Below are 13,106 nucleotides of genomic sequence, written 5' to 3' on the forward strand. Positions count from 1 at the left end.
ACCTTTGGATTGATTTCATGTTTTGGTTTTCAGAAACTACATATGTTTACAAAATGAATTGATCAGACAATGTTTATTTACAAATGTTTTACAAATTATTGATTTAAAAATGAAATTTTTGGACGTGAAAAATGGGTCTTTACAATGAGGCAGAGCAGGTGGCTGGACATAGTCAAGCACTACGATTGCGAGATCCTTTACCATCACAGTAAAGCGAATGTGGTGACGGACGCCTTGAGTCGCAAGTCTGCTGGGTCTTCCATCCCAGCGACATGTATGAGGATAACGGTGGATTCTCTGCTTGCAAGTCTGATCAGAGATGCTCAGGGTGAGGGCATGCGACCTGAGAACTGGAAAATGGTGAGGATCAGGGGTGAGAACACTCAGTTTGTGAAGGATAGTCGAGGGTTATTGACCCGATGCGGACGGGTATGGGTTTCGATGTCTGGTAGGGTCAGACAGACAATCATGGAGGAGGCTCATAAGTCTCATTTCTCTATTCACCCGGGGGCCACCAAGATATACAGAGACCTGAGTTTGAGTTATTGGTGGCCATGTATGAAGTGAGAAATTGCTTGTTACGTCGAGAGGTGCTTGACCTGTAGGATGGTCAAGACCGAGCAATAGAGGCCGCATGCTATGCTGCAGCCCCTAGAGATTCCCATGTGGAAATGGGAACAGATCACGATGGACTTCATTACCAAACTGTCGGGGACGATGAAGGGGTTTGATGCTATATAAGTCATCGTGGATCGATTGACCAAGAGTGCTCACTTCTTGGCGATACGGGAGGGTTCATCGTCCGAGAAATTGGCCGACGTGTATGTTTGCGAGATCGTCGCTCGCCATGGTGTTCCGGTCTCTATTTTTTCCGATCGAGATGTTAGATTTACCTCCCGGTTCTGGCAAAAAGTTCCATGAGGAACTAGGCACGCGGCTGCACTTTAGTATGCCATTTCATCCGCAGACCGACAGCCAGAGTGAGAGAACCATTCAGACCCTCGAGGATATGTTGAGGGCATGCGTCATTGACTTTGGTGGGAGCTGGGATTCCCACATGCCACTTGTAGAGTTTGCCTACAACAACTATCATTCCAGCATTGGCGCCCCACCTTTCGAGGTGTTGTATGGGCAGAGATGTCACACCCCGATTTGTTGGGGTATGGTTAGACACACGGTGATGGGACGGATGGAGGTAGTCTTGCAAACCACCGAGAAGATTTAGCAGATTAGGTAGCGGTTGCAAACTGATCAGAGTCGGCAGAAGAGTTACGCTGACAGACGTCAATCTAAGTTAGAGTTCTAGGTGGGAGATATGGTACTCCTGAAGGTTTCACCCTAGAAGGGTGTGATATGCTTCAAGAAGAGGGGAAAATTAGCTCCTTGCTTCTTTAGACCGTTTAGGATTATTGCTAGGGTTGGCAAGGTGGCATAAAGACTAGAGCTACCAAAGGAGCATAGTCGGATCCACAACACCTTCAACGTTTCGCAATTGCGGAAGTGCATTACGGATCAGGAGGCAGTGTTGTCGTTGGACGACATTCAGGTCGATGAGTGCCTGAATTACGAGGAGAGGCCTGTGGCTATACTACAGAAGAAGAAGAAGGTTTTGAGGAACTAGGAGATACCTTTGGTGAAGGTACAGTGGGAGCATCGGAGGGGGTCCGAGTGGACGTGGGAGCCCGAGTCCGAGATGCGGCAACATTACCCGGATCTATTTGCTTCAGTAGACTTCAAGGGTGATGTATAGGTCAAGGAGGGGAGAATTGTAACGTCCCGAGATTTCGCAGGTATTTCCAAACCCTCTTCTATCATTACTTTGTCAATTATCGTCCTTGGGGTTGAGAATGAAGAGCTAAGATAAATTTAAGGTCCAGACTTGAAAATTGGGCCAAAAGAGAGTACGCCACGCATACTTAAGCATACGTTGAGCGTATTAAGTTCCACCCTAGTATGTTGGGCGTACACTTTAGTATGTTGGGCATAATAATGTCTGGATGAAACCCTAATATTTAGGGTTTGGGGCCTATATAAGACACATAATGAGCACCCACACCTCTTTTACCTCAACCTCCACATATCAAACTCGTCTCTCTCAAACCCTAGCCTCCCCTTTTGTGTGATAAGCTTATTTTGGTGTTCTTAAGTGCCTTAGGAGGAAGCCATTGCACCAAAGAGTTAAAGGAAGGGACCAAGCTTGTAGATCTAAAGTTAGCTTGTGGACAATAAGCTCCAGAAGGTATAGAGTTCCAAACTTTATGTTTATATGATTAGATCTCTCCATTTTGCTTTTAAAGACCCATTTTTTTCCGAAAAACCACAAGGTGGTGCATGTTGTGCTTTGAACGAAAATGACTGTCCTTATGGACTCTTGAGGGGACCTTGAATGATAAAAATGGGGTCCCATCAGCTGAATTTGTCGCATGCATGGAAAATGAGGTATTAATGGATTAAGACCAAACATTTAGAGCCTATTGGACGTATAAAGTGATAAAGTTCACAACTTTATGGATCCTAGGCATGTTAGGTCTCTGGATCTGAAGTTTGGGCTTAAGTGCTTTAGCCATTTAGCACTTAATGAGACTTTGCTAAATCTTCCAGTGCACCCAGTGTAAATCTGGTATGCCCAGCGTACTGGATCATCCACCCCGATAGTGGTTAACGCTCGGATGAGTACGCCCCGTGTACCAGAGGAGTATGCCCCGTATATGTCCTCTATTTGGGTTTTATATAATGCGCTTCGGACTTGGGATGCTTATGGTCTAATGGATTTGGGCCTTTGCTAGAATATATGAATGAGACATTTTGGGCCAGGTATTGATAGTGGATAATGAGGTTAGGACCAATTAGGAGGTTAGGCCCAATTTGGTAAATTGGGCCGATAATGGGCTTTTATATGGACTTTTAAGTTAAGGATTGGGTAGTTGGGCATTAGCCCAATAACGTGAGTGGACTAAATGAATGGTGTGGACTTTTAGTCAAGAAGGTTATGTTGGGTATTAATTTAGGTGCTTACTGTGTAATAGGTTGGGATTCTCGGTGAGACAGCAGTTGAAGATTTGCAGTATTTCAGCACTACTAGCGAAGTGAGTTATCTTCACTATACTCAAGGGTCTAAGGCACCAAGGCCATCCCTTTGGATTGTTATCCAGTCATGATATGCTGTTATGATCTGTTAGATCAGTATCCTGGTAGATGGGATGCTATTTGTTGTTATGATATGTTAGATTAGTATCCTGGTAGATAGGATGTTATATGTTGTTATGATCTGTTAGATCGGTATCCTAGGGAGTAGGATAATATTATATTGTAAGCGATATGATATGTTAGGATCAGTATCCAGGTATATAGGATGGTATTATGTGGCATGTGGTATGATTAGTTAGATCGGTTGTTGTCTATAGACTCTTATGTGAATATCTGCTATATGTGCATATGTTTGTTTGGCGGTTAAGGCTGATGTGCTTTGTGCGAAAGCCAATAGACTTGGGCATTCCACCCTGTTGGTTGTGGGCCGTGAGTATTCCATCTTGAAGATGATTGGACTCGTAGTATGTGGGTATTCCAACCTGTTGGTTGTCGGTCTGGGGTATTCCAACCCGATGGTTGACTGGACCCATAGTATGCTGTTTATGATTGTTTGTATGTTATCGTGAATATGGGTATATTCGGGGTAGCTCACTAAGCTCTGGGGCTTACAATTTTAGTTTGTTGGTGCAGGTACTTTTGGTGATTGCGGGAAGGCGAATGCATGATCGTACCGCTCCTCGTGCTATTTTGATTTTATGATTTGATACTACGAAACTCTATAATTCTTATTTTGAAAACAAACTATGTAATGTTGAATGGTTTTAAGTGTGTTGAAAAAGTTTAAAATTGGCTTAAATTTATGGATGTTACAATTTTGCCTAGTGGCGGCAAACTTTTGATGGTACCCGTGACACGAAACGAACATAAACATATTTGGGTTGAGTTTTTCTGTCTCGTCAGATAGCAACTTACCAAACCATTTTATTATATAGGACGTGTTCATCTTTTCAAATAATTATACAGATTGATTCGTAAACCCGTTTTGTTTTATTATATTAAAAAAAAAAATATATATATATATATATATATATATATATATATATTAAATAAAGAATATTGTAAGGACTAAGAAGCAATATGTGATATTTAGACTTTTTTCTTAAGAACCATGAGCCTTTATGACCTACGAACCTGAATCTGACGCACGGGTCCTAATATGACTCACAAACATGAATATGACTCATGAATCCTGTATAATCAAATGTGTTATGTTTATGTCTAATCCATGTTAGGTTTGAACAAAACGAAACAAATATTTATGAGTCGTATCCGGAATGAACTTTTATTCCCTGCCACACTGAATTCGATGTGATCGTCACTCCTAATTTTGTTGTGAGTAATGCATTTCACAAAGACAAAATTGTAAAAATGGTCTATGTTGTTAGTTGGAAATTGTCACTTTGGTCCAAAAAGATTTGGACTAGCACCAGAGATCAAAACTTTTATTTCGTTGCGCTTTTGGTTCAAAGCATTTTAAAAATTTTGCAAATAACGAATTTACCCCTATCTATTTGTTTTGTCATTTTCTTTTCTTTATTATTATTTGATTACAATAAAACATAAAATAAGAAACAAAATATAAACCTACTACCTAATAACTCACCCAATCCCCACCCTACTCACGCCCCTCTTAGTCTCTCTCTCTTTCTCTCTCTCTCTATGATATATCACTAGAATCTAGTGCTTAACTGAAAACCGCCAACCAGTGCTAGGGTTCCACCACCTTTTCACCGGAACATCCAAACTATCATTGAAGATGTAGAGACATCCGACGCCGAATCCTGCAATGTCGTCAGCATCAAGATCTATCGATGTGTCATTTGGCTTTCCAGCGCCACTGTCGAAATATTGACCATCTTTTTGTTAGCGCCGCCAAATCCATGACCGTTGACTCCTGGACGAAGTCAGCGTGATGATCTATATGTTGTCACCTCACATCCCCCGATAATCCTAGCATCACCACTCTTGTACCCCAACGTTTAAAGCCACCACCATCGTCTGGAAACCTGAAACTAGCATCATCGATCTTATCCCCCAACATTTTTACGGCGAAAACCTTGGATTCGAAAACAGATCTAGGAAAATCTTGGACCTAAAAATTTTTCCGGTAAAAACAAACCACTGTATCATCATATATGGATTCATCTTCTCTGGTAGTAGGAATCGATTAGGGAATCCAATGGTTTTTCTAGAAACTTTTCCTGATCAGACGTTGGTGTTGGCGGAGACGATGGGGGATGAAAATAAAACCATGTAACGTCCCATTTGCACAAGGAAAATTTTCATTTTTAATTAAGGTAAAACACCATTTTTGTAAAACCTAATTTAAGAAAACTCATTCCCAATTACAATTATTTGAAAATCAGAGTGATATAATAAATGCGGAATATACAATGATGCTGATGAGTGTGTATAGTGACACATTTGTCTCCCCACAATCAATAATGGTAAATCAAAAATATTTAATCCGCAACTTTAAGCCATAGCTTAGTAAATTTTCCCCCAAAATACCACATAATAAACAACTATGGGTTATCAGCAACCCTAGAACTCTCAACAGTCCCGAGACTATCAACAAACTTAAGTATCACATATAGCACAACAATATAAACTACTATGATTTATAAGTAACCCGAGGACTATCAGCAGTCATATGGGCTCACAACACCTTGTGGGTTATCAGCAACCCTGCAGACTATCATCAAGAAATTAACGATACATATAATAACAATAAAAAAATAAGACTCATCTAGTCTAGCATGCACACCACTATGACATAAGTAATACAATTAAAAGACTCATTACCGCATATCGAGCCTCATCCAGTACTCTACGTCACCACTGGAATACATAGATATGTGTAATAATAGGTGAGATAGACAGTCGAGCAGGTGATCCCACTCTCAAGACACAACCAAACCAGGTACAGGAAAGAAAGCCTAGATCAAGAGTTCTCAGCCTATCCTACATGATAGTATATATATCCCCTAAGGCACTCAACCATACGATCACCGACCCTTGGGTACTTTAACCAGCAGACCACTACTCCTATATCCTGACACATAAGGATATATATATATATATATATATATATATATATATATATATATATATATATATATATATATATACACACACACATACACATACATAGTATAGTGAGGAAACTCACTTGAATCGAAGACCCAAGGAAACACATCACCACCCTCACTCCTTGAACCGATTATCCCCGAGAACCAACTAGCATGACATAAAGATAAAAAAATTAATCAATAACCCAAGTCCTTTAAGTTTGACCCAAAGTCAAACTGGTCAAAAGGCAACAGTCAATGGTCAACCAAGTTAATGCTCACCAAGATGTTGAGACTTATTGGCCACGTCGTGGGTATGTTAGGAAAAAATAATCGACATACAGGACACCGCCACGTTGTGGAAAGCCCTTGGACATGTCATGGCTCCTGACAGAATGTCATAACCATCATTAAGTGCTTAATCCTTACATATCTAAACCACTAACCTCAGATCTGGTCCATTTCAATGATTTAATGGTTAAAGTTTCCCCGACCGCACATCATCCTACTAATCACTAACAAATCTCGGGCTTACCCCCGATCTGCCAACCACTAACGAGTCTCAAGCTTACCGACGATCTATCAACAACTAAAATTTCTCAGGATTACCCCCAATCCATCCACCACTAACGACTCTCGAGCTTAACCTCGATCCTTCCACCACAAACGACTCCTGGGCTTACCCCTGATCTGCCCATCATTAATAACTATCGGACTTACCCCCGATCCATCAAATACTAACAAAACCACTTAGGCTAACATGGGCATACACCGAACGTACAAAACTTAACTATACCAATCAGGCCTTTGGGTCCTGATTTGGACCCATAGGTCCCACTCAAACAAGAACATACTAGGAGATCGTCATCGTAACCCTTGATCTGAGCTCTTAAAACCAAACAATCCTAAAATAATTTTGTCAACTGGCAAATCAAACAATCCTAAAATAATTTTGTCAAATGGCAACGAACCCCAACACGGAACTCCGAAGATTTAGCAGTCGCACAAAAGTTCTAAACTTAAGCAATTTTGGCTGGAGACCGCCTCCTATTATGAGATTCTCCCGCTACGAAATTTCCACTCTCCCCCGCTTGGAATATATATATATATATATATATATATATATATATATATATATATATATATATATATATAAATCATTTGAACACAACCAACACGAAACTTAAGATCCAAAACGAACTAAATGGAGTACTACCCATTCACACCCCTAAGAAATAACCAAAAGTGGAGTAAGATAGTCCTTTGAACCATTCAACTAAACCCCAAAACCTTGATCAAACAAGAACATGTAGCAAAGTCAATTTGAAAATTATGAGTCTATGTCACCCTAGAACTACAGTCTATGTAGCACTTAGTACCGCTTTGAAAGAAATATTTTGCACAAGAAAAAAAATTAACCCAATGGCAATCTTTTAGAGTAAAACTTGATACATAAAAGCAAAATAGATAATTGGAAACATACCCACAGTCTACACAGTCGCCACACTTGGATCCTTTACAACAAGCTGGTAGGCTCTACCTTCAGTCCTAGGCACCTCAGACCTTCATTGGTGTCCGTATGTCATTTTCCAAACTAAAGGTGTAAGGTCTTGAACTTCACCAAAAATGAAAAGGGGACATTGAGCTCTGATATGACCATCTTAGTCGCAATAAAAACAAACCCCCACACTCTGCCTGCAATCCTTGTTGAAATGCCGCTCTTTTCGATATTTACGACATGCAAAAGATCGACACACTCCATCATTCAACTTTCCACACTTACGACAACCAAAACTCCTCTTATCTACTACTCTTGATCTCAATTCAGCGGACATGAACTGCTTAGCCGCTGACTACAATTGCACTAAAATTGGCCACTCATCTCCTTTCTAAATCTATGTCTCAATATCCCTCTTTCTGGCTTTCAACTACAACTCAACCAGGGTACAATACTGGGTGTTTTCCACAAACTCTCTAATCTCGGTCTTGAGCATTTTCAAGTAGCATGGCATATGCACCTACTTTGAAGCATCACACTCAGGGCAGAAAAGGACTCTTTTTAAACATTTTGTTGATCTCCGTCATTGATTATGTTGTCTACTTGAGCGACAAATACTCTTGTGCCAGTCTCTCTCTCTCTTTCTCTCTCTCTCTCTCTCTCTCTCTCTACAAGTGTGACACACCCACTCATAACATCTCCAAAAACTACTCCCATGTCACTGTGCCTCACTCTGCATTCGAAAAGGTAGGGGTCGGAAACTCCCTCAAATCCTTTGCTGCCCAACAAAGAAGGTTCAACGTAACCTTCAGTTTCTGATAATCGGGACACGAACATGTGTAGAATCATCCCTCCATATCATATATCCATGTTAAAGTGATAATCGGGTCCTTGTCCCATCTGAACTTCAAAGGATTCGTACTACTAAAATCTCGGAACTGTATCGTCCCACCTTTTTGAAGTCATGCAGCAGTGATGGTTGCAGTCACTACAGCAACAATAACATATATGACGACATTGCGCTAGTTAAACTCGTCAACCAGTACTGTCTTGATAAAGCCAAAAATATCCGAAATCGCCTCCCTGATTTCCACGACCACCTCAAAAACAATGCTCCAACAAGTCTTTTCATCACTCAGACCCGTCCTCCCTAGGTTACCAGTGCTTGATCCTGAGTCTCCGAAAGCCACCATACTGAAACACAAAACGAAAAGGGTCGAACATTAAGATATATCACTCAAACCAACTATGACTTCACTTATTAGTTCCTTAGTAGCCTTAAAACTCTTTCTGATTCTCATATGGATCTTATGCTTTCGGTAGGACAGGCCCATTCTACATTCCACACCCATCCATAGTTGACTCAAAATTCATCTCAAGGTCCTAAGTCACTATCCAAGACCACTCCAATGTGTATTAACACCCACATTCTTATAATAGCTGCAACTAACTTCATAGGTTCTCCTCCTAGGATTCTTCGCAATCACGTTCTTGCGCTATTATTATCTATACCGACACCGCTGGTTTCCTCGTGCATGCAAGTTGTACACAATACGAGATCAAACAGAGTGACGAATAAATGACTCTAACCTAAGCCCATAACTAAACAAGGAACATGAAATAAAGCTTAGTCAATCATTCTAAGGCTATATAATCCTCTTTGTATACAACTATACACCATACACTTAGCAATTAACATCATCAAGTAGCACATAACAAGTAATCTATTGGCTATAAGGCATCACAAAATTCAGTAAGTACTATCATGCGGTCCCAGAAGGGATCCTTAACATATCTACTAGCATACATTTCTAACAGTTCACATATCAACAAGCTCAACTTCAACATATATAACAGGTATGGATATTTTGGGAATCACTTTCTGTTGGATTACTGTCTAAGTCCATAACTATAATTGGTATGTACTTGACCCGACTCAACATGGTCCATTTGGCTTGCATGGCATCAGAAAATTTGGATAGACCATTTGTGAGAAGAGGACATTTGTGACATATTAATATATTATAAGTTCTAATATATTAATATGAAATCATGTTATTTAATTAGTATTGATCAAGAATTAATTTGGACTTAATTTAGTGACTAAAAGAGACTAATTAAATATATCGGGATTGATTGTGTAAATCATTCATTCTTATATAAGTGGGCTTATGATCCATGATTCCTTATGTTGGGTTTAACCCATGTGGTGACCCATGGATACTCCATCGAGGTTAAAACCCATGGAGCATATGGAATGCGTAAAGTCATGGGTTACATGGTGTAACCCTAATGTGCACACTATATAAGGACCCCTTTGGCTCATGAAATTGGCATTAGTGATACATATTTGAGGGCTAGCTGATTTGAGTAAGAAGTGTCTTCTTCTCATGGTTATTCCAAGTGTTGATGATGTTGTGTGAAGCATTTGAGGTGTCACACTTGGGGCACTAGGCTCTCGATCATCATGAAGTCAATCTACATCAAGAGGCATGTATTCTAACTTATTATATTACCCAAGTATCAAAAGATTGTATTCTAGATAGATTAATACCTTGGAATATTCATATTTGCATTTTATAATAGAGAAAACATAGATCCAAGGTATTTAGGGTTGCATGTACATGTAGGAGTGTTAGAATGCTCAAAACGCAACAGTGGTATCAGAGCCTAGGCTTGTTTTCTTGTTATACTTGCAAAATCTGCTTGAAAATCGACGAGTCATCAGGTGAATCGATGATTCCATGCCTTAAAAGTGTTCAAAACGATCTAACTCGTCGAGTTGGTTCATGCACTCGACGAGTTGGACCCCCTGACAGTATATCTTCGACTGTTTTGGTTGGAAATAGACTAGGAACATTACCCTAAGCCGTTTTTCAACTTATAAACCTGTTTTTGATGCAGTAATGTTCTTGCTAATCCAATTTCAAAGATAATTGTCAATAGATTCATGTTTTGTATTAGTTTAAGGATTAGGCTAATTACATGAAAAAGTTTGATTTGAATTATCTTGTTCTTATGAGCTGCTTAGATTAATAGAAAAGTTATGTGAAATTGTTGTTTTCAATCCAAATTAATCTAAGAGCTGATTCTAAAATGTGTTTTTGTAACTTGTCCTCAAGCTATATGAAAAGTGACATTGAAGATTCATAAAACTCATAAATATTTCCATAGGTTATGAATAAAGAAAAGCCACATTCTTTTAACGGTTTAAAGTCTTCCATAACTTGTCCTCAAGTTATGGAACTTGAAGAGTTTTTGGATTAAAACTACTTTAAACACATAAGTTATGGAATTCAATAGTTTTGAATAGTTTCAAAACCTGCCCTCAAGTTTTGGAATTTGAAAAGTTTTCCCTAATGAATAGTTTAATTCCAAGTTAAGCCCTTAGAATTTTAAAAGTTAAAATTCAACCCTCATACTTATAATATTATAAGTTAATAATATATATATATATATATATATATATATATATATGTATAAGAGCAGGTCGTCTTACCATTAATAGGCCCCATTCACGAAGCCAGTGTATAAGGGGGCGGGGGGGTATAAGGGTACTTCCTATAAAATGGCAGTTTAATGGGTGTCCACTCTCACCCACCGCTTCCTTGACTGGTGGAGGGTCGTTAGCCGAACAGGTAGGACAAGGACTATAATTCTCCCTTCATTAAAAGTGTCAATGATAAATATAAATTAACTAAAATGTTTCTTATAATTCCCAATATTAGTTACTTTATAAAAATGTGAATAAGGTGTTAATCCATGAAATTACAATTTGCACTTTGCTTAACTCGGTTAGTGGAGCGTGTGTGGTTAACCGACACACTAGCTTGATTTAACAAGGTAGGATAAGGGTAACTTAATATTTATCATAGTGTCGGTGGAGCGCGTGTGGTTAACTGGCACATCGATTAAGGGGTAAATATTAAGGGTACAAAGTAATTTGCATGGTTACTTCACACCTTGTTTTGTGATCCTCGGCATCCCAGTCACAAAACCTGAAGGGCACACTTGAGATTGAAACATGCCAGTGAATAGTTCAATGAATCTCAAAAGATCTAGGAGTTTGTTAAAAACCTAATAAATTATTCCGTTTTTCATGGTGGAAATTGGTGAATCGTCTTTCACCTTGTGATAACCCGTAAATTGTTCCGTCGTTGTAACCTATTCCCGTCGGTAAAACCCGTTTGTCTTTCAATTTTATTTTTCCGTTAACATTTTGGATTAGGTTATTTAATTTAAGACTTTTTGAATGACCTCGTAAAAATCCAAATGGGTTAGAAAATCATGAAAACATCCCAAATTATTATTTAGAAAATTTATAGTTTCGACCACGTCGGGTTACAACAACTTAATCGGGTGCGACCAAAAGCCTCGTCTAACGTCAGTATCGGGTAGAACTCCACCGTGCCCCAAACTTGAACCGTATATAAAGTTCAAATGACTTCATTTTGAAGATTTTGCACCCTATCTCACTACTCTCTCTCTACAATTCAATCTTAAGTCCAAAATCATCCAATTTAAGCTCCAAATAAACAAGGTAACTATCCTAACTCATAGTATAACCTTTTCAGCTTTCAAATCCGTGTTCAATCTATGAAATAGGACCATAAACATGTGTTTACGGCCCTAGAACACCCATAAGTCGTAAACACACATATAAGGGGTTTTTGCGCCCCAAAACCCTCTCAAAACACTTTTGGAGCTTGGAATCGACTTAAGGACTTATTGGAATGGACTTCGAACACCTTGAACTCAACATTTAGGGATTAAACATGAGTTTTAGATATATTTACCCTTTATTTATTATGCGGAGCAAATTGTAAATGTTTTCAAATTTTAAAACTGATGTAATTCTATAAATATCTGGCTAACTTTTAGATATCTTTACCCCTTATGTATTATGCAAAGCATAAGGGATGTTTTATTGAATATAATTACATGGATTTCAATTACGGTAAAGGAAACAAATCAAACCAATCAAATTATTATGGGAATAATTTGGGATCTTCAGTTCTCGTTTTATGAATTGGGATTTCATGCAATGTTAATAGATAAACTATGTCTGATTCAGTTTATCTCTGTTTAAAATAGAATATTATGCCAGATAGTTTCTTTGTATTCAATTGTTTATACTTTATTATGTTTCAAAACGATTATGATATTCGATAACGACCGAGTACACCGTCAATAATTTAATACTAGCTTGTGAAATTAGTCTTCATTATACCCTTCGGGTTATCAGTAAAGCCTCCCCGGAAGTATAACCAGAGTCTCCTGGAGGGAGAGCGTGGAATTTGTGAATAGATCTATTCGGGACTGAAAATACCACACCTTAACTGCTAGCTACAGTTAGGCGGGCACGCCTGGGGTGACAAATTATGGATATCATCCGACGCCTGAACAAACAGCTTATGAACTCACCAGCTTTATGCTGATTTTTAAAC

Source organism: Lactuca serriola, chromosome 4, assembly GCF_051521515.1.
Source record: "Lactuca serriola cultivar US96UC23 chromosome 4, Lser_US96UC23_V15, whole genome shotgun sequence".
NCBI classification, from domain to species: domain Eukaryota; kingdom Viridiplantae; phylum Streptophyta; class Magnoliopsida; order Asterales; family Asteraceae; genus Lactuca; species Lactuca serriola.